This window comes from the organism of the source record quoted next, unplaced genomic scaffold (genome assembly GCF_019419815.1).
Source record: "Pyrus x bretschneideri cultivar Hongxiangsu unplaced genomic scaffold, Pyrus_bretschneideri_v1 Contig17, whole genome shotgun sequence".
NCBI lineage: Eukaryota > Viridiplantae > Streptophyta > Magnoliopsida > Rosales > Rosaceae > Pyrus > Pyrus x bretschneideri.
In genome coordinates, this window is record NW_025999468.1 from 70,270 (window position 1) to 91,444 (window position 21,175).

Sequence of the window (21,175 nt, forward strand, 5' to 3'; positions counted from 1 at the left end):
ACCACCACATAGATCGCATTTGGAGAACATTGAGCAGAGGCACACTTTATGGAGCAAAGCACTTCTTGGAAGAAACGCAGTATGGGAAAAATAAATCCCAACATGAAGTAGTAGGGGTGAAACTTGATGGCTCTTCGAGCCCTACTACATGGCTCACAACTGTTACCATCCTTGACACATTTCACACACACCCCAGATGGAATTGCATGCCTATATGCTTCAAGAAAATCTTTGAACGAGTCATCAAAGCTAGTTTTGAAGTGAGCATCCTTGAAGTAGCCCACCTTACTCAAAGACCCATCTTGATGATACAACGGCAGTACACCATCATTAGCCTTGTAGCTTGAAGAAGACATGCTTGAGAAAATTCTACAAAGACGTAAAGAAAATTCGTTAGACAGCTAAAAAAAAAAAAAAAAGAAGCAATCAGGGCATCAAGCCCCATGGATAAAAGAACAAGTTATGGCCCAGACCGCAGGATCCCAGCAGCCACACCAGGCCCTATGGCTTAGTCCATTTTTCCTCAGCTCAAAGGCCTCGAGGCCCAGTCCAAACCGTGGGGAGGGGGGGCTGTGCCCCCCTGCCTCCCTCTCTCTCATCTCTCGTCTCACCAACATTGGCCCAAGCCCAGCGGTCCAAAACCCAGTGCCTCTCAATCTTGGCCCAAGCTGAGAGGTTCTTGACCCAAGCTAAGCCCTAGCTCACCTTCGTGGCCCATGCCGCTGCACCCAGACGTCGGCCCGTATCGAGACACCGCCGCAATAAGTAGCCCCACAACAACAGCCATGCCATGGCTCCTCAACTCTTTTTTGACATATTCTCGACCCCCTGTTGAGCCAAATTTCTAGCCCCAAGGCTCCCAAAAATTAAGAAGACAAGGAAATTAAATTTTTCTTACCTTGGTGCAGCATGAAGACGAAGAAAGCAACGAAAGACGGTCCTTTGCATGGGCAAGTGTAGAAGATTGCTAGGGGAGGGGGAACAAATATCATCTAGCTTTCTCTCTCTTGTAGGGTAGAATAAATTGCTCTCTGAAGTTGATTTGATCATCTATTTAAGGTAGACTTAAATAGACTTTAGAAGTCATTTATTTCCCTTTCCTAGAAGGATCTAATTTTCAATTAATAAGTGAATCTTCATCAAAATAGGAAACAATATTATGTTTCCTAAACCAAGGGAAAATCTTTACACCTACTGCCCTTTCCTGCCAGCAGCCCAGCAGGTGTGGGGGCATTTGTGGAGCACAAAATAATCAAGAAAATTACGGATGTGGCACGTGGACTTTTGGGTAAAAAGTACAAAATTACCCTCAAGGCACTCTGGGATTCCCATGCGCATGCAACGGACAATAACGACTGAATCAAGGAAGAGTCAAATGTGATCAAAATGGTATTTATTCAAATCCCTCTAATCACTCCTCATCAAATCCCCACTCAAAAGGTAACTGCAATTATCCTACTTAAATTAGGATTGATTGCCAAGTTAATTGCAAGATATTATTTCACATAATATCTTGCAATTAAACTCATAATTCTACCAATAATGGCCAATCCCTATTTCTCCAAAGAGGGCCAGCCACACCCCTATATATAGCCTTATTCTCCCACTAAAATGCTAATTCATTCTCTCCCAAAAAATTCCTAATCACTTTCTCTCTTAAATTCTAAATAAGAAGCCGGAGGAAATTTGCATCCACAATCTAACTTTAGAGTTTCAGGTTATATTAGGAATGTTGATTAAGATAGTTTTGATTTTCTTTCCTTTTAAAGAGAGGGCACCTATATTTGACCCCTAAATAAAATAAAATAAAATAAAAAAGAAAAGAAAAGAAAAGAAGGAGGCAGCACCCATAAAAATAACATCATTTATATTTTTATTTGACCGTGTGAAAGGGGGTAGTGTCTAATTATGCTAGTGAAAGGCAATGAGCCACGTCCCCCACCCGCCCCGCCCGAATCATGCATTTACACCTCACCTTTCTGAAATTCTGCTTGAACGGTTTGTTGCCATAATTCGTGCTTCATGGCAAGCTTATGACTTTGTGATCCTGAGAAAAAAAACACAAAAAAAAAAAAAAAAAACACAACGGCTTTCAAATTTGTAATTTGTTCAGGCAATCCATCGAAATATATACAAAAATGCATCCGCAGGTTGAGAGAGTGCAAGACATTGCTTCAATATCCAAGGACGAAATCCCGGAGGAGTTCATTAGGTCAGAGAACTGGGCAACCAGGAATCACGACTGTTCATGGGAAAACCTTGGAGTGCCCTACCATTGATTTTAGCATCCAGGACGACGAAAAGATCCTCAACCAAATCATCGAGGCGAGCCGTGAGTGGGGCATGTACCAGATTGTGAACCATGACATTCCCAATGAGGCCGTAAAAAAGTTGCAAGAAGTGGGGAGGCACATTTTTTGAGCTTCCACAAGAGGAAAAAGAGGTTTATGCTAAGCCTCCAGATTCCAAGTCCGTGGAAGGTAACGGGACACAGCTTCAGAAGGAATTGGAAGGTAAGAAAGGGTGAGTGGACCATTTGTTTCATAGGGTTTGGCGTCCTTCTGCCATTAACTACCAGTTCTGGCCTAAATTTAAGCAATGATATTGCATGCTAGGTTTTCTATTTTTATTAAGAAAACGTACGGCATTCAGTTGATGAGTTAAATGAATAAGTATAAAGAAGAATAGGGTGACATGCTACAATGATCTATTTTTTAACAAACGATAGCATCTACACTAAGAGGGTAGGGAAATGGGTTAAGCCTTAAAATGGGTTTGCCACAATAATGTGATTCAGATTTTCTTTTAGCGAGAATTGAATCTAAGACCTCTCACTTACAAATGAAGAGGAATACCACTACCATAGTACTAAGTAGCATTACAATGATCTATTACGTCAAAGTATTAACTATAATTTTTATTTTATTATAATATAATACACAACGATGTTATATTTTGAGTGATAAATTACAATTTAGGGTTTAGGATACCTATACATGGTCGCATTTATAAATCACATAATTAATTGACTCAGCCAAAACATAAATTGCTCACGTCATATGGACCACAAATAAGGCCCCTCTCTAACATTACTGCCATTAAAATATGATAGTACGCAGCCAATCACTCCTCTTTGATATTCTATATATTTCTCATACCACCAATTTTATCATAATTTTAGTCTCTTTAATTAACGTTTATCCCATAAATTTAAGCAATATGGCTCCATAACTTGTATGACTAATTTAAAAGATTAGTTTTACAAAAGGGCACTAATGTGAATTAGAAATAGCTGTTTTAATCAATTTTGATGGGTGTAGGGAGGCCAATAAGGAGTATGTAAATCATCTCCACAAGGTGGTGGACAAGTTGTTCAAGATGCTATCTTTAGGGTTGCGCCTTGAAGAACACGAGTTAAAGAAGGCTGCTGGTGGGGATGACTTGGTTTACCTTCTGAAAATTAATTATCACCCACCATGTCCCCGCCCTGACCTTGCTCTTGGGGTGGTGGCTCACACTGACATGTCAGCACTCACCATTCTTGTTCCCAACGATGTTCAAGGCCTCCAAGCATGCAGAGATGGGGATTGGTAGGATGTTACGTACATCCCTAATGCCCTTGTTATCCACATTGGTGATCAGATGGAGGTATACATTTCTAGCTTGCACATCTCTCTCTGATTAAATATTTACCAAAGAAATTTCATCCTGCTTGAGATTTTTATGTGTTATGTTTCCCAACATTCTATAAATGATGATGCATACTTGTGCAAACAATCTACTTAGGTAATGTATTTGTTAAACCCACTTGTCATCAACATTACTGCATAGTACTACGTGTTATGTCGCCAAACAACAGCAGAACCAAATTGTAGGGGTAGATTCGTGTTACTTAATTACTGTTATTTTCCACTTATTCCCATTTTACAAAACAATTAGTCAAACTTAGTAAGAAACTGATTAGTGTTACTCTAACAACCCGTCCCGGAATTTAAGAAACGGAGGGGCTTTTTGGTACTTTTACTTGGGTTTGGACAAGATATTTGTGAAATGTGCCCAAGGGGCCCACCTTCTGTTTTTGTCTCCCCCAATTCCCTTCTTCCCCCTGCCACGTGGCAGTTTCCCTTCCCCTAAATCTCTCGGATCCCTCTTCTCTCTTCACTCTCTCAGCTCACTCTTGCCCCTCTCTCTGCAAACACAGAGAAGCCGTGAACCCTCCCCTCTCTCTCCGTCCCAGCGAGCTCTTTCGCCATCGTCGTCACAGTCCCACCACTTCCACCGGTTCTACCAACCTAGAAATGAGGAAGGTCCCAACTCCATTGACCCACCTTATTACACCGTGACCACCCAGCAAACCCTTCTGGTGAGTTCGACTTCGAGATTGACGTTTCGGGGTAAACTCTTCCTAAATTGGACCTATTTTAGTCTCTCGTTATCTTCCCTAGCTTTTTGGGTTATTTTCGAACCAAGAATCAACAAACTTAAGCTTGCCTTTCAATCTTTAGTTTTTCCGGCGAGAATCGTGTTTTTCAAGTCACTTTCCGGCCAGCTGTAGCCACGGCGAGGGACCACGAAGGTATGATCTTATTCCTTACCTTTCTACCTTCTTTTTGGTGTTTCAAGCTTGGAAAATGGTTGAGGTTTTGAAGTTGATCGGAGCTTGGGAAGCTCCGGCTTTCCTCTCCGTGAAGCTAACCTGAGAACAACTCGAACCAACCCAATAACCTTTGGCCAGCCCAACCCCATTTACCCCAGGCCCAAATCTGTGTCCCTTTAATCCAAAAACCCTAACCTGTGCTTTTAGTGGCTTTGACTGGGCGTAGGTTGGTGGCTTGGGCCGGGAGATACTTATATTGACTTCGGTCAGGTGTAGGTTGGTGGCTTCAGCCGTGAGATACTAATACATGATACCACTATTCAGCACAATATACGATACATGTTTCATGAAAGGTTTTATAGCATGCTAGGGTTTTCGGAAAAACTATTACATATTATGCTACGAGTTTTCATAAACTTTGGGGGTTAGTACGTTGAATAACTATTTTAGTAATATATATATATGTATGTATGTATGTATGTATGTATGTATATCAACTTGTTTTTGTTTTGCGCCCCCTCAGGACTATAGAATTGAGGCGTACAATCCCGATATCAAAGCACTTCCTCATCGGCATCTTCGAGTCCTCTCAGTGTAGGATCCACCCTTTTATTCATTCAATTTTATACTATTTCGTTTCTAGTGTATATAATTAGTTGTATGCTTTGAACACATTCCTCATTTGCATATTAATTACATTTAATTTTATAAGTCTTATTTATTTTCATTGGTTCTCATGCATATTAGTATGGCTTCGTCATCTTCAGGTGTCGACCAACACGTTCCTACCCTGTTGATCAATGGATATTAGGGTCGGGCGTGTTAGTTACTACTGGCTAATGACTGACATAATTTACACACAGCATGTCCTTATCAATCGTAGCTCATAATACTTCTTAAACATTTTTGCAATTGTAAAATTGTCACGTGATATACTCCAAAGCGGATTCTCTATTCAATCTGCAAGTATCACGTGACATTACTCAAAAGCGGATTCTTTATTCAATTAGCGGATTCTCTATTCAATCTGCAAGTAGAAAGGAATGGATATGGGGGAATAGAGAAAGAAGCTGAGCTCTAGAATTGTTTTTGTATAATATATATTTTTTATTATCAAAGTGATCGTTTCAAACTCCACTACTTCTTGCTTCAAATACTATCTCCCATACAACTTTTGCCAGATGACATTTTCTAACTGCCTAAAAACAAGTAATATTAACTGACTTATTTTCTAAGGGTAATGTTGGGGAGACTAAAACTTTTAAACCAAATGATGAGGTGATTGATCATTGAATTATTACTTAAGTGTTGATTAACGTGTTTATTTCCTATTAGTGACACATCATTTAGTTTACAAATTTGGTTTAAAAATTTGATCTCCCTAGCATTATCCATTTTCTAATTGTGATAAAGGAAATCACATATCATAACATTGCCCTCTCCTTGAAGAGCAACCTTGTCCTCAAGATTTGGGTTAGAAATCAAAATTTGGAAATTTAATAGTAAACTCATCATAATCTTCCCTTGCAGCTTCATCCATATTGTTGCCCTTGCACTAAATCAACAATTGTACTCCAGATGCATTTCCCTTCTTGTACATTCTCCTCTGCAAATTGACAAAGGCTCTCATATGGAACATTAGATGGAAATTGGAGTTAGCAGGCAACTTCAACCTATAAACTCTTTGCTAATTTTGTCCAAAACTTCGAAGGGTCCATAGAACTTGGGATGTAGTTTATGGTAAGTATGTAGAGCCAATGGTATTTGATAAGGAATCAATATGAGAAAAACCATATCTCCCACAACAAACTCTCTCTCACTCATGTTCTTATTTGCCTGCACCTTCATTTTATTTTGAGCTACTACCAAATTAGTCTTTAATATTGCCAACAATTTGTCCCTAACAATTAACCTTTGTTCCACTATATCTAACTTGGCAATTCCCAATTCATAAAAAGATATGTGGAGAGGTTGATAACCATAGGCAATTTCAAATTGAGTAAACTTGGAGGAAGTATGCATGAGAGGAAGTGTTTCTACTCAGCTCAAGCTAACCATTGAAGCCACCTTTTAGGTTGTCCACTAGTAAAACACCTAAGTATGTCTCCAAGCATCTATTCACTGCCTCAGTTTGACCATTGTTCTGATGGTGGTACCTTAAGTTTATGTACAATTTTGAGCCTTGCAATTTGAAGAGTTCATTTTATAATGCACTGAGGAATATGGTATCTCTGTCACTAACTATGGTTCATGGCCTGCCACGTAGAAAGCCATTATAGCACTAGTGTATGGATGAGATAGAGCAATGAAATGTGCAATTATTAAAATTATATATTGCAATCTTTTATATTATAATATAAAATTTCCAACAATCCCCCACGTGAATGAAAAATTAGAAGAATTTGAGAGTACCGGCGGACAGGAGATGCATTGGGAGAGGTGTCTTTTGGATTTGAACCTATCTTAGTGAATACTTATCAGATTTACTTGGTGACACGGTGGATATGAAAGATCTTGAGCTATTCACCGCAGCAGTAAACTGAGGCAATAAGCAACACACATCACTAATCCTAATATATTACCGTTCATACGATTGTGTTCATTTTGTTCCTGAACATATCTTGGATTCATGAGAGCTTTAGATAATTTAGCCATCTCATTCTCATAGAAGCGACCCACTTCTACTCTTACATAAGTGACCACTGATTAAGAATAGTCTGCTCTACTCCTCTTATTTAGTATAAGATGTGAGTGTCATTAAGTATAAATATACATCCTAAAACTTCTACAAACAACACACTTCTTCCACCATAAGAATGAGGTGTATAGTGTGTTAACTTCTTTGAATCATGCCTAACTATTTTGCGCATTGAACTTAGACCATGGGATCTGCAATCAACTAAGTTAGGTCCGACTAATTCATTGGTTACGTTGGCTTTAGCCTTTATTCCCCTTGATGATCAACTTACTTTGTAGTCTAACCTTTAAAAATTGGATCCACTACTAGGTTGACTTTCTCTATGGTGTTATTAAATTATATTTCATATAAGAGTAGTTGTTTGAAATGTCAAGTCCTCAAAATTATATTAGGACTTAATTACTAAGTAATTTGCTAACACTTGAGTAAACTCCCCCACATTTAAGGTATTTGTAAGACGATCTCTAACCTTGTCATACCTTAAACAATTATACAATACAAGAGATGACGTCTTGATTTTCTCATTCAACTAACAAATTATGATTCCATTTCTCTTAATATATCAAAGATAGCTAAACTACCCCCACAATTCTTCCATAACTGTAGTTACTTTTAACATTATCATTAAATTAATCATGTTTTCTACTTTAAGTAGGGAACAACTAAGATAGATCTTATCTATCTTCATAGGCCTTCATGCCTCACTAGAAATTATGAGAAAATCACTTCTTGGCTTTCATTCTTTCCTTACTATGACTAACATGTATGACCCAATGGCCGTGTCCATTTATCTGCTTACTTAATAAGCATCATTATGTCTAATTTAATTTTGTGAAATGTCTTTCACATTTTCAATGTCGTCTTTTCCTTTCTGAAAAACCTCCACACTTTCAAGATTATTACTCTATATTGATATCATTTTGAATAACACTTCATTTTCTCCATGATTGACCTGGCAAATGCATAACTCTCCTCGGCAAAGAGGCAAAACACTATGCTTACTTAAGTAATCTTCCAAAATGTGCTGCATCATATATGACTATGGTCAATATATGATGTTCATTTTGAGCCTCTTGAAATTTATTCATCTCTTCGAAAAAATCAAATAAATAATTGTTTTCACCGTGTGATAATATACATTCAGTTGGTACTAATTGGTAGGTAGAAGGTTAAATACCAACCCATGAACACATGTATATTTAAGAATGATAATGACTAGTTGGAAAGGTTATACCCTTTCGCTGTCAAAAACAACACTTCAAACGTCATGCTTTTTCTTTGAATCTCACACTGCAGATTCCAATTTTTAGTTCCACCACATTATAAAACCACCCATTTGTCAAATAGTTGCATCTTTTTTGCAACTTAACCGTCGCACGGATCTAAATGACCCAAGATCCTTGACTCAAATGGATATAAAACCAATGTTCTCTTTTTCTGGAATCTCCAATTGATCAATTGTGATGGGGTTCTTCATATACCACATATATTTTATAGAACACCCAATGAACCAATCCCAGGATTCTTCACATACGAATGTAGCAATCAAATCAAGGCATACACCTAAATGTCCATGTCTGTTAGTGTCTAGACACGAGTTTAAATGCCACAACTATTAATGTAAAAATAAATAATTATGCCATTCTCATCCCATTTGAGTTTTCTTAGTGTTGCACATATGAGGCTTATAAACATGTAATTTTCCAGAAGATAGTGCATGCACAAAATGAAAAAGGAACGACTATATTAAAGCATCATTCAAACAGTATTGTCCATGCATATACAGGATGAATATACACATAAACCAAATGCAGTTCAACACCCTAATTAATTTTGTAATGTATCATTGTACCTTATGACATCAAAGAATAATTGGCAATCACATACTATTGTCAACCCAATAGTATGTGATTGCCAATGTAGTGATCTTCCTTCTCGAAGAGGGCTAGGGTTTACGTCAAACACAACATATTCTATTTCCAATATCTTGCCACTGCTTTATGAGAATTTTCATATTTTCTAATTATTGCATAAGTAGCTTCTGTCTTTAGATTGTTGGAGCAATATTAAAAAATATGAAAATAATAAAAGAATTTGAATGATAATAATCATAAAGAAAATCACAACATCAATAGTAATGCAATATTAATATAAACAACTAGAGAGAAAGTAAGAAAGACTAACAAACTTAGAGATTGAGGTTTGCATAAATGCAATGTCCTAAAGATAGAATTTCTCCCTTCCTTTTATACTTGTAGTTCGGTAGGCATCCGTCTCCCAGGATTCAACAATCTATAATCCTGAGTTAAAGCACTTCAATCTTCGAACTCTAGCGAACTTTATACATTTCGTACTCTCAAGACACGATTCGGAATTTGACAAACAAAGAACAAGAGAAATAGGGTTTCCCCACTCTGTTTCTCTTGTTCTTTGTTTGTCAAATTCCAAATCGTGTCTTGAGAGTACGGAATGTATAAAGTTCGCTAGATTCAAAGATTGAAGTGCTTCAACTCCGGATTATAGATTGTTGAATCCTGTGAGACGGACGCCTACCGAACTACAAGCACAAGAGTAGGGGTGAAATTCTGTCTTTAGGACATTGCATTTATGCAAGCCTCAATCTCTAAGTTTGTCAGTCTTTCTTACTTTCTCTCTGGTTGTTTATATTAATCTTGCATACTATTGATGTTGTGATTTTCTTTATGATTATTATCATTGAAATTATTTTATTATTTTTATATTTTCTAGGGTAAATTACAAAAAACTACCTCAATTATAGGTCGAATGGCACTTTCATACCTCTTCTTTTTAAAATGACAATGTCATACCTCAACTTACAAATTTGTGACAATGTCAGACCTCCGTCAGTTTTTCTGTTGATTTCTTTATTAAGTGCTGACGTGGCTAGAGACGGGGCCCACTCACTAATCCAACTAGATTAAAAAATAATTAATTATATTTTTAAAAATTAAATATTAAAAAATTAAAAAAATTAAGAATAAAGAAAATTAAAATGGCCTAAGGGTGCGGGCCTCCCCTTTCCTCCACCCGCACCAACCTTCTTCCTCTTCGACAAACCCCAAACTCTTCCTCGTCCCCCCAACCTTCCCCAACCCACCCCATCCCCCACCTCTTCCCTTACCTTTTCCCGTCCCTTTCGAACCCAAACCCTAACCCTAATTCCCCATTTTCAAACAAAAAACCCTAACATTCCCCACTTGTCCCCCCAACCTTCCTCCACGACCCTCTCTCTCTCTCTCTCTGCTCTCTCTCCTTGGGCTACCTGCAACTTTTCCCCCATCCCTATCCCTGCAACCTGCAGCTCTTCCTACACGTTGCTCGTTTTGAACTGCGACGATCAGAAAATCTTCGACGTGTTCGAGAACGCCGGGTCACCAATGAGTGGGTCGAACATCACCAGATTCTGCTCCTAGACAAGTGTGTACTGATAGGAGCATATTCATGCGACTTAAATGGCTTGTTCTCGTGCATTTACGTTATGTTTCTTTAGTTATTTTAGTTCTTTATGCTTCTTTTGTGTGTTTTCAGGATTATAAGACGTGTTTGACGAAAGGATGCATTGTGGAATGTTTTGGGGCCTTTTTGGAGCACTATTGGGCTAAGGATGGATAGCTTATTCTTGGAGCCCAAGTGTTAGATGAAATTGAAGGCCTTGTATGCACTTGAGGACACAAAACAATGGCCCTAACCCAATTACAATCATATTGCCATGGGCTTAACACAAACACCATTCCTTGCCATGCAAGGGGGAGCAATTTGGGTCCATTTCATGCACTTAAACCCTAGCCCAATTACATACCATTGCAGCCAAATCCATTCTTTGTCATGCACATTCACCACCAATTCAACCACATGCACTTATTCCTCCATCATTACACACCATTGCAGCCACATGCACAAAACACCATCCTTGCCGTCCAAACACATGCATTTCCCTTGCCATTTTCAACCATCACACTTCATCATTGCAGCCACCATCCATCCTAGTTGTCAATCACATACTTTCCCATTATATAATTCATCCACATGCATCTTTAACCAACAAACAAATCAGCCACAATGCACCAAAACATCCCATGCCGTGACTTCCTAGCCAATTCCAGCTTTTCTCTTTACAATTCACATGCATTCCATACTTTTCCTAGCTGTTTTCCATCATTATTTCAGCCACCATTCACCCTTTATTTCACATACACTTCACACAAACAACATTCACATGCATTCACATGCATTTCCAACACAAAATACACTCAAAACCGTGGCCACCTTTGCATTTCAGATTCCCATTTGCATTTTCAGATTTCCAGCTTTCCAACCTTTACAATTCACATGCATTCATTCATAATCATTCACCAAACATTCAGCCACATTTCCACCCACCTCCTAGCTGTCATGTTCCCTCCATTACTCCTATAAATACCCTTGCATTCATTCATTCATTTTTCATTCCATTCACAACACAACACACAACACAAACACACATCCCTTGCCGTGCATACCCTTCCATTTCTGTGCAGTTTTTCTCCTCCATTGCAGCCATTATCCAACCACTTCCCATCCCTCCAAAACACTTCATACCATCACACAACCTATCCTTAAACCTTGTGCTACAACAACGAGGAAGAGAAGAGTGCCTAAACGTTCATACAATTCAAGTTTGAGTTGTTGGAATGTTTAGGTGTTTCTTTGATTTCAAAGTTTCATTTTAATTCTCTTTGTTTTGTATGTATGGAAGAGAAGAGTGCTTAAACGTTCATACAATTCAAGCTTTGAGTTGTTGGAATGTTTAGGTGTTTCTTTGATTTCAAGGTTATGAGGAACTAAACCCCCTTTAGGTAGGGGGTGATTCGAAACTATGTTTATATTTGCAATATGAATTGATTAACTTTCGTTGGAATTTCATAAGTTGTGGATTCAATTTGTTTAACCGTTTGATTGATAGCTTATTTATGAATGTTTATTAAGAATGCGCGCTTAATTTTCATGCATAAATATGACGCTAGAATATAAGTGAATTTCACCTAATCGTTATGAACTTATATTCACAAGTAGTGGAGGTTGCTTATAAACAATCGTGTTAAACATATTCTTGGCACGAGTTTCATGCTCATCATAGTAACGAATGCCTCGTCAACACTTATAGTTTTCATAATGCTTAATGATCTTTGATTGTATCTTTATTGTGCTGTTCACGTAAAGGACTTTTGGAGAATGTTGTGAATTGCGTTGCGCAAACCCATCCAATTCATTAACTTAAGGAAAACTTGACGGTTAATTTAAGCGGACCTAATTAATCCGGAGTGTTGAGTATCATGATTTATCGAAAGACCAACTGAGAATCAATCTTGTACGCAAGTATAACATGTGTGGAGAAGAACCCCTTAGCTAGCCTTCATTCCATTCATTCCATCACAATTTCATATTTACATTCCGCTTAGTTTGTTAACTTGCTTTGTTATTTCAATTTCCGTCAAATCCATATTTACAATTTGTTTTATTTTCAAGTTTCCATTTTTAGTTTAAAATCATCCAAATCCAATCCCCCTTTACTTTATTGTTCAAATTAGTTAGAAACCAATTTAGTTCGTGTTTTTAATGCATTTTGAGTCTTTTGGTTTGTCTTAGTGTTTTAACGTTTAGTTTCACATTCTTTGAATCTAGTTTAGTGTTTTATCTTGTTTTTACATTTTTGAGTCAGTTTCCAAGGTTTTAGCAATCCCTCCTAATCCCCGGTCCAGAACGATCCCTACTTATATCCATACTACAATTGTCAAAAAGAGGGTTTAATTTGTGTGTGTATAAATCTCGCATCAAATTTTGGCGCCGTTGCCGGGGATTAGCAACTTTGCTAATCTCTTGGATTGTTTTATTTTCGTTTGTGTGTTTATATTTTTAGTTTTATTTTAAGACGCAAGACATGGCACTTGATAGTATTTCTCTTTTGTCACAGCTTATGGAAGAGTACCAAACGCAAAGAGTTGGTACATTTGATCATAATCAATCAAGGAACGACGTGTTTTCCAATACTAACAATTCCGATTGGAGTGATCATTCAAACTCTATATGGTGGGAACCTCAACATATTCAACAAGAAGGATATTGGCAGCCTTATGAGGATTCATATGCACCACCACAGCCTTCCCCTCAATCTTCACATCCAAATTCAGGTATATCAAATTATTATAAGGAAGTTATTCAACAACTGAATTCTGTGGAGCAGGGCAGGGAAGCTCAACCATTTCAACAAGACGCATTTTGGCGACCAATTGAGGATTTCTATCAAGCAAAACAGTTGGCTGAGTGGAACAGTCAATTTAGGCAGAATGCAGAATGCATGGAACAAATTCAAGAACAAATGGTTGAAGATGAGCCCATGGATGAATTGCTAGTGCTCGAAGAGGAGGAGGATGCACAAGGCACGGCAAGGGAAGAACAACCCTTGCCGCAACCTCCCAATATTCCTACACCACCCCATTCAAGTAAGGTTGTTCCAAATTTAATTATTTCTAACTTTGTTCCCCCAAATGCACCCTTCCCTGGCAGGTTCATGCAATCCATGAAAGATGAGGGGAAGAAAGACATCTTGGACACCTTTCCAACAATTCACGAGGAAAAAGTGGTTGAGGAGCATCTTGAATTCATCAAGGAGGAAATTGGAGTGGATCACACAGCCACAACCTTCAGAATGTCCAATCTGAATGAAAACATCCCTTGTGCATTTGTTGAATGTGCTGCGACTTTAGAGCCAATATTGCAGCCCATAGGTAAGCCACCAACTCAAATTCCAATTCCCACTTCAATTAATCGTGTGTTACATTCTTCATTGCAGGCACCTACTCAAATCCAATTTGGTGAAAGAGTTTACATGGATCTTAGGACAGATCTCTATTCCACTCCATACAAAGATCCAATTCTTGAATGTTTTGAGAAGCATTTCGTGGAGGATGTACTTAAGTTCTTATTGGAGCATGTAGGTAAGCCACCAACTCAAAATCCAAAGTCGTTTTTGACTAATATGTTGTTGATGTCAATGATTAGGGCATCCACTCTTGAAATTCAACCATTGCCGGAACATTTCAAGTATCATCATCCATTCAATGATCAACTCCATGCCGTGGGTTCCATTAAGGCATGATTGTGTTCTTCGTCCGGCTACAAGACGTAAAAGAAAGCGCTACTTGGGAGGCAACCCAATACAGTGAATAAAACAAAGTTTTTTTATTAATTTTCGAGAAATTACAAATGTATCTAACAAATGGAGCTTCACAAAGGTTGTTTTTGTTTTTGTTTGCGTGAAGACCCACCACGAGGCAAAACTCTAGAAGCGGAAGGCATCGAAGCAGGAGGCATCGGAGCAGGAGGCATCGGAGCAAGAGGCATCGGAGCAAGAGGCATAGGAGCGGGAGGCATAGGATATAGAGCATTCCAGGTCCCAATACTTGGCGGAACGCTGGATGACCCAGGAAAAAGGTGCCCCTGGAAGAAAGACGCAAGCCGTTGACGGTCACTTTGCATCCGACCTTGAGATTCTTGCATCTCATCAAGCTTCCTCTTCATGCCCGACGAATAGTTATTGGCAAGCACATGCAAAGTTCTATTCTCGTACTTAAGTTGTTTGATCTCTTGTTTCAGGTTCTCCACCTCCGCCATCAAAGATTCAACCTGACGGGAGCGAGCAAGGAGGCGTTGGCCCATGTTTGACACAGAACCAGCGCACTGAACGCTGAGAGCCAGGGACTCTTGAACGGCCAACTCATCGGACCGTCCTGAAAGCAGCTGACTATCTCTGGGAGTGAGGAGGTTCCGAGCTACTACCGTAGCTGTTGTGGCGTCCTGCATCACAGAGTCTTCACCTGTAAGAGGACCGTTAGAAGAAAAGAAAGAAGGGCGCCATACGTTACCTTGACGCGGCACGCCCGTATCACTGCGGAGACTCAATTCTAAGCTAAGGTTCGATGGGTTTGCCATTTTTCAAAAGTGTTCGAAGAGAAGGGGTGGACGGAGTAAATTTTCGAAAGGCCGGAGAAATTTTTTTTCAGAATGGGAAATCTTCAGAGTGTGTAAGTTGGCGGTGATCGATAGATCTATAAAAAGCCAAGGCAACGCGTCCACCGATTCAAAAAGCCAGAATTTGAGGCGCAAAGTTCGGCGACGCTCCCTCAGCTTTTCAGAAAACGCGTTCGACATGTGGAGGCCACCATCACAACTGCACGTCTTTAGCCGACAAGCGCAAAGTTCGGCGACGCTTTCTCTGCTTTTCAGAAAGCGCCTGCTCAGAAATCGAAGAGGCGTCTTCAAAGATCGAAGAGTCGTCACTATTTCAAAAGCTGGATTTGCGGGATCAAAACGTTTGTCGACAAGGGTAAAAGAACAGTACCACCACTTGCTATTGGGAAATCCCTATATTTGTCGACTTTCATCTTTTATGGCAAGGCAAACCTGAAGAAAATGCCTAACTCTTTCTCACCTCTGAGGGCACACTCCCAGCAAAGCCTTTCGAAATACTCCATTCTTTGTTCTTCCCCAAAGATGATACCAGATGCCTGGAGTACAGATGACCCAGGAGGAAACAGCACCACAAATACATGTGCTGATTCATTCACTGCTCTTCGAAAGCAAAGGTATCTCATATCATCAAGGGCGAAAGCAAAGGTATCTCATATCATGCTCTTTCCCTGTCTTTTTCTTTGTCCTTGATATGACTTGCATGGCAAAGTGAAAGAAGTAATCAGCCGGCACTTGGAGTCTATCTGGACTCTATTCCCTGGTTGCTTACCTAGCTTTGCTGAGCTATCCTCTAACCCTCTTCAATACGAATTGGAGAGATTGAACAAAGAAACAGATAAAGCTCAGACCTTCGGGGGAGACCAAAGGAAGCCTGCTGCCCAGTTCAAGAGTAGCACAAAGGAAAATCAACGATGGGAGCAGCGCAGTTCAAGAGTAAGCCTGTGGAATCATAAAGATCCAAGCCTCACTGCAATCACCAAGGAGAAGATGGAACGAACACTCCATAACCAGATTTGCATCTCTAAACTCTTCTCTTTGTTGGATACATTCTGCCATGTTTAGTATGTTTAATTGCTGTTTATATGTTTGTTTGTGTTTAGTGTGGTTGTTAACATTGAGGACAATGTTTGATTTAAGTGTGGGGGTATTAGTTACTAAAGTGTTTAATGCAAATTCGTAGGGTTTTATCCACCATAACTTCAAATGTTGTTTCTTGCTGTTTTTAAGTGTGTTTAGTGTGTTTTGAGTTAAAAATTCGAAAATCCCATAAAAAATTTGAAAAATTGTTTTGAAAAGCCTAAAAAGAGTGTTTTGAGTCGTTTTTGTGTGTTTGTGTCTTAGGGTACCTTCCAACACAATGATAAGGATTTGGTGCATGACTGTTAAAAAGAGTTATAAACATAGAGAAAAGTTTGATTACTCTTGGTATATGCTTGGTTATGGTTATAATGTATGACTTCACATGCTATCATAAAAGAAAAATTCGTTTTTGTAACATGCTTGAAGGAAGGAACTCAAACAAACGCTACAACCCTGAAAGACTTGAGCCTATAACGTTATTTGGAGAGTTAAAATCTGTGCATTCTTTGTTTTCTAAAGTCGTTGCATGATCTCATTATTCTTTGCTTGGTTGCTACTTAGAAGGCGTTTCATCATATAGTTCCAAATGCTAGAACTCATGCCCATTTCATTCAAAGCATGTTATTGATTTGCATAACACATATTCAAGAAGAAGTTGTGTAGTGACCACCACCAAAGCCAAATTGCCATATTTCCCAATTTTATTTGTGTTGTAACTTTTACCCCCGTTGAGCTTTGTTTAGCCTTTATTCTTTGTCAACCCACATTATCCTCACCTAGCCTAGTTTAGGACAATCCACACCCTTGTTCTTAAAAGATAGTGAGCATAACTTAAATGAATTCCTTTTGAGTTACATTATGCAAGAAAATTAGTGTGAGGGAAGGAATGCTTGTTCTTAAGTATGTTTTGAGTTTCAAACAGAAAAGAAAAACAGAAAAGAAAGAAAAAAAGAAAAAAAAAAAAAAAAAAAAAAAAAAAAAAAAAAAAAAAAATGAAAGAATGAGTGATTGAAGAAAGGGCTCAAAACACCAATTCTGGCCCTAAATTGTCTCCCTTTTTGTTCCAAAGTTGAGTTTTCATTCAAAAGTGAATTCTAAGTTGATTCAATTGCCTTGCTCACTATTTCTTTAAGAACCTTTGTTTTCCATATCCCTTCTTTGTTATCCACACGCCCCAAGCCCCATTACAACCCGTGACTTTAATCTTGAGTGTTATGTATTTCAATTGTGGAGTTTGATTTTGGTATGAGCATATGGTGTCACTGGTTCTCGCGTCTAAGTAGTAGCATTCCATTCATGAGATCATATCTAAACATGCTTATTAACTCCAGAAATTGCGTTCTTTGTGATACATATATGTGAGTGTTCGTTTTCATGTTTACATCAATCTTCTCACATACGACTAGATTAGGGTGTGTAGTTAGAAATTCTGAGTGAAAATTGAGTGCATATCTTGTAAGGAATTGAGCAAATTCTCTAAGGCATGTTACTACATTCAAAACATGGTTTTAAATGCTTAATTGTGAACTAAGTATGTGGTGACTATGATTAAGAATGTACTTAAGTGTGAAGATGACTAAAATCTGTGGGAATGATGATTTTTAACATGTCATGTGCATTGGAAATCCCTAAGACAGTTGTTGGAAGGTTTAGGTTGTGTTTTACTTGTTTTGTTTCGTTTCGTTTTGTTTTGTTTTTCTTTCTGTTTTGCTCGAGGACTAGCAAAAGATAAGTGTGGGGGTATTTGATAGGAGCATATTCATGCGACTTAAATGGCTTGTTCTCGTGCATTTACGTTATGTTTCTTTAGTTATTTTAGTTCTTTATGCTTCTTTTGTGTGTTTTCAGGATTATAAGACGTGTTTGACGAAAGGATGCATTGTGGAATGTTTTGGGGCCTTTTTGGAGCACTATTGGGCTAAGGATGGATAGCTTATTCTTGGAGCCCAAGTGTTAGATGAAATTGAAGGCCTTGTATGCACTTGAGGACACAAAACAATGGCCCTAACCCAATTACAATCATATTGCCATGGGCTTAACACAAACACCATTCCTTGCCATGCAAGGGGGAGCAATTTGGGTCCATTTCATGCACTTAAACCCTAGCCCAATTACATACCATTGCAGCCAAATCCATTCTTTGTCATGCACATTCACCACCAATTCAACCACATGCACTTATTCCTCCATCATTACACACCATTGCAGCCACATGCACAAAACACCATCCTTGCCGTCCAAACACATGCATTTCCCTTGCCATTTTCAACCATCACACTTCATCATTGCAGCCACCATCCATCCTAGTTGTCAATCACATACTTTCCCATTATATAATTCATCCACATGCATCTTTAACCAACAAACAAATCAGCCACAATGCACCAAAACATCCCATGCCGTGACTTCCTAGCCAATTCCAGCTTTTCTCTTTACAATTCACATGCATTCCATACTTTTCCTAGCTGTTTTCCATCATTATTTCAGCCACCATTCACCCTTTATTTCACATACACTTCACACAAACAACATTCACATGCATTCACATGCATTTCCAACACAAAATACACTCAAAACCGTGGCCACCTTTGCATTTTCAGATTTCCAGCTTTCCAACCTTTACAATTCACATGCATTCATTCATAATCATTCACCAAACATTCAGCCACATTTCCACCCACCTCCTAGCTGTCATGTTCCCTCCATTACTCCTATAAATACCCTTGCATTCATTCATTCATTTTTCATTCCATTCACAACACAACACACAACACAAACACACATCCCTTGCCGTGCATACCCTTCCATTTCTGTGCAGTTTTTCTCCTCCATTGCAGCCATTATCCAACCACTTCCCATCCCTCCAAAACACTTCATACCATCACACAACCTATCCTTAAACCTTGTGCTACAACAACGAGGAAGAGAAGAGTGCCTAAACGTTCATACAATTCAAGTTTGAGTTGTTGGAATGTTTAGGTGTTTCTTTGATTTCAAAGTTTCATTTTAATTCTCTTTGTTTTGTATGTATGGAAGAGAAGAGTGCTTAAACGTTCATACAATTCAAGCTTTGAGTTGTTGGAATGTTTAGGTGTTTCTTTGATTTCAAGGTTATGAGGAACTAAACCCCCTTTAGGTAGGGGGTGATTCGAAACTATGTTTATATTTGCAATATGAATTGATTAACTTTCGTTGGAATTTCATAAGTTGTGGATTCAATTTGTTTAACCGTTTGATTGATAGCTTATTTATGAATGTTTATTAAGAATGCGCGCTTAATTTTCATGCATAAATATGACGCTAGAATATAAGTGAATTTCACCTAATCGTTATGAACTTATATTCACAAGTAGTGGAGGTTGCTTATAAACAATCGTGTTAAACATATTCTTGGCACGAGTTTCATGCTCATCATAGTAACGAATGCCTCGTCAACACTTATAGTTTTCATAATGCTTAATGATCTTTGATTGTATCTTTATTGTGCTGTTCACGTAAAGGACTTTTGGAGAATGTTGTGAATTGCGTTGCGCAAACCCATCCAATTCATTAACTTAAGGAAAACTTGACGGTTAATTTAAGCGGACCTAATTAATCCGGAGTGTTGAGTATCATGATTTATCGAAAGACCAACTGAGAATCAATCTTGTACGCAAGTATAACATGTGTGGAGAAGAACCCCTTAGCTAGCCTTCATTCCATTCATTCCATCACAATTTCATATTTACATTCCGCTTAGTTTGTTAACTTGCTTTGTTATTTCAATTTCCGTCAAATCCATATTTACAATTTGTTTTATTTTCAAGTTTCCATTTTTAGTTTAAAATCATCCAAATCCAATCCCCCTTTACTTTATTGTTCAAATTAGTTAGAAACCAATTTAGTTCGTGTTTTTAATGCATTTTGAGTCTTTTGGTTTGTCTTAGTGTTTTAACGTTTAGTTTCACATTCTTTGAATCTAGTTTAGTGTTTTATCTTGTTTTTACATTTTTGAGTCAGTTTCCAAGGTTTTAGCAATCCCTCCTAATCCCCGGTCCAGAACGATCCCTACTTATATCCATACTACAATTGTCAAAAAGAGGGTTTAATTTGTGTGTGTATAAATCTCGCATCATGTACCGCCCAGGCATGGACATCGCTGGATTCTGATGTGGCAGGTAATGAGCAAGTGTTTACTCTTGAGCTCGACGAGGACGACGACGGGTTTTTGGTGGCAGAGAATCCGAGCTTCAGAATTCTCGACGGCATGAGGCATAGTAGCTTCGTGAGGAGGATAGGGAGTTCGTGGTATTGGGAAGAAAAAGTGGCGACCTTTCGTCAATTTCCGGGCCACCGAAGAAAGAGAGATGAGAAATGAAAGATAAGAGAGAGGATGTTGGATGAAGGTTGGGGGGATGGGTAGGAAGGGTGGGAAGGGTTTCTAGGTTTTGGGGATGCTGCTATCCAGAGAGCGAAGAGAGAAAGGTGAGAGAGGAGAAAGGCGTGAAAAAGGGGAGAGAAAGATAGAGGGTGGATCCCACAATTTTATATAAAAAAATAATTTTATTTTTAATTTTATAATATTTAATTATTTTTTAATCTAGTTGGACTAAGGAGGAGCCCATCTTAAGCCACATCAGCATTTAATAAAAAAATTAATAGAAAATTTGACGGAGGTCTGACATTGACACAAATTCGTAAGTTGAGGTATGAAATTGTCATTTTAAAAAGATGAGGTATGAAAGTGTCGTGACACCAATAGTTGAGGTAGTTTTTTTGTACTTTACCCTATT

The 21,175-nt window shown here is 38.5% G+C and overlaps 1 pseudogene; it reads left to right on the top strand.

Moving 5' to 3' along the window:
- Positions 1-1,855: 1,855 nt before the first annotated feature.
- On the top strand, positions 1,856-20,760 carry LOC125476061 (annotated as a pseudogene).
- Positions 20,761-21,175: the final 415 nt, after the last annotated feature.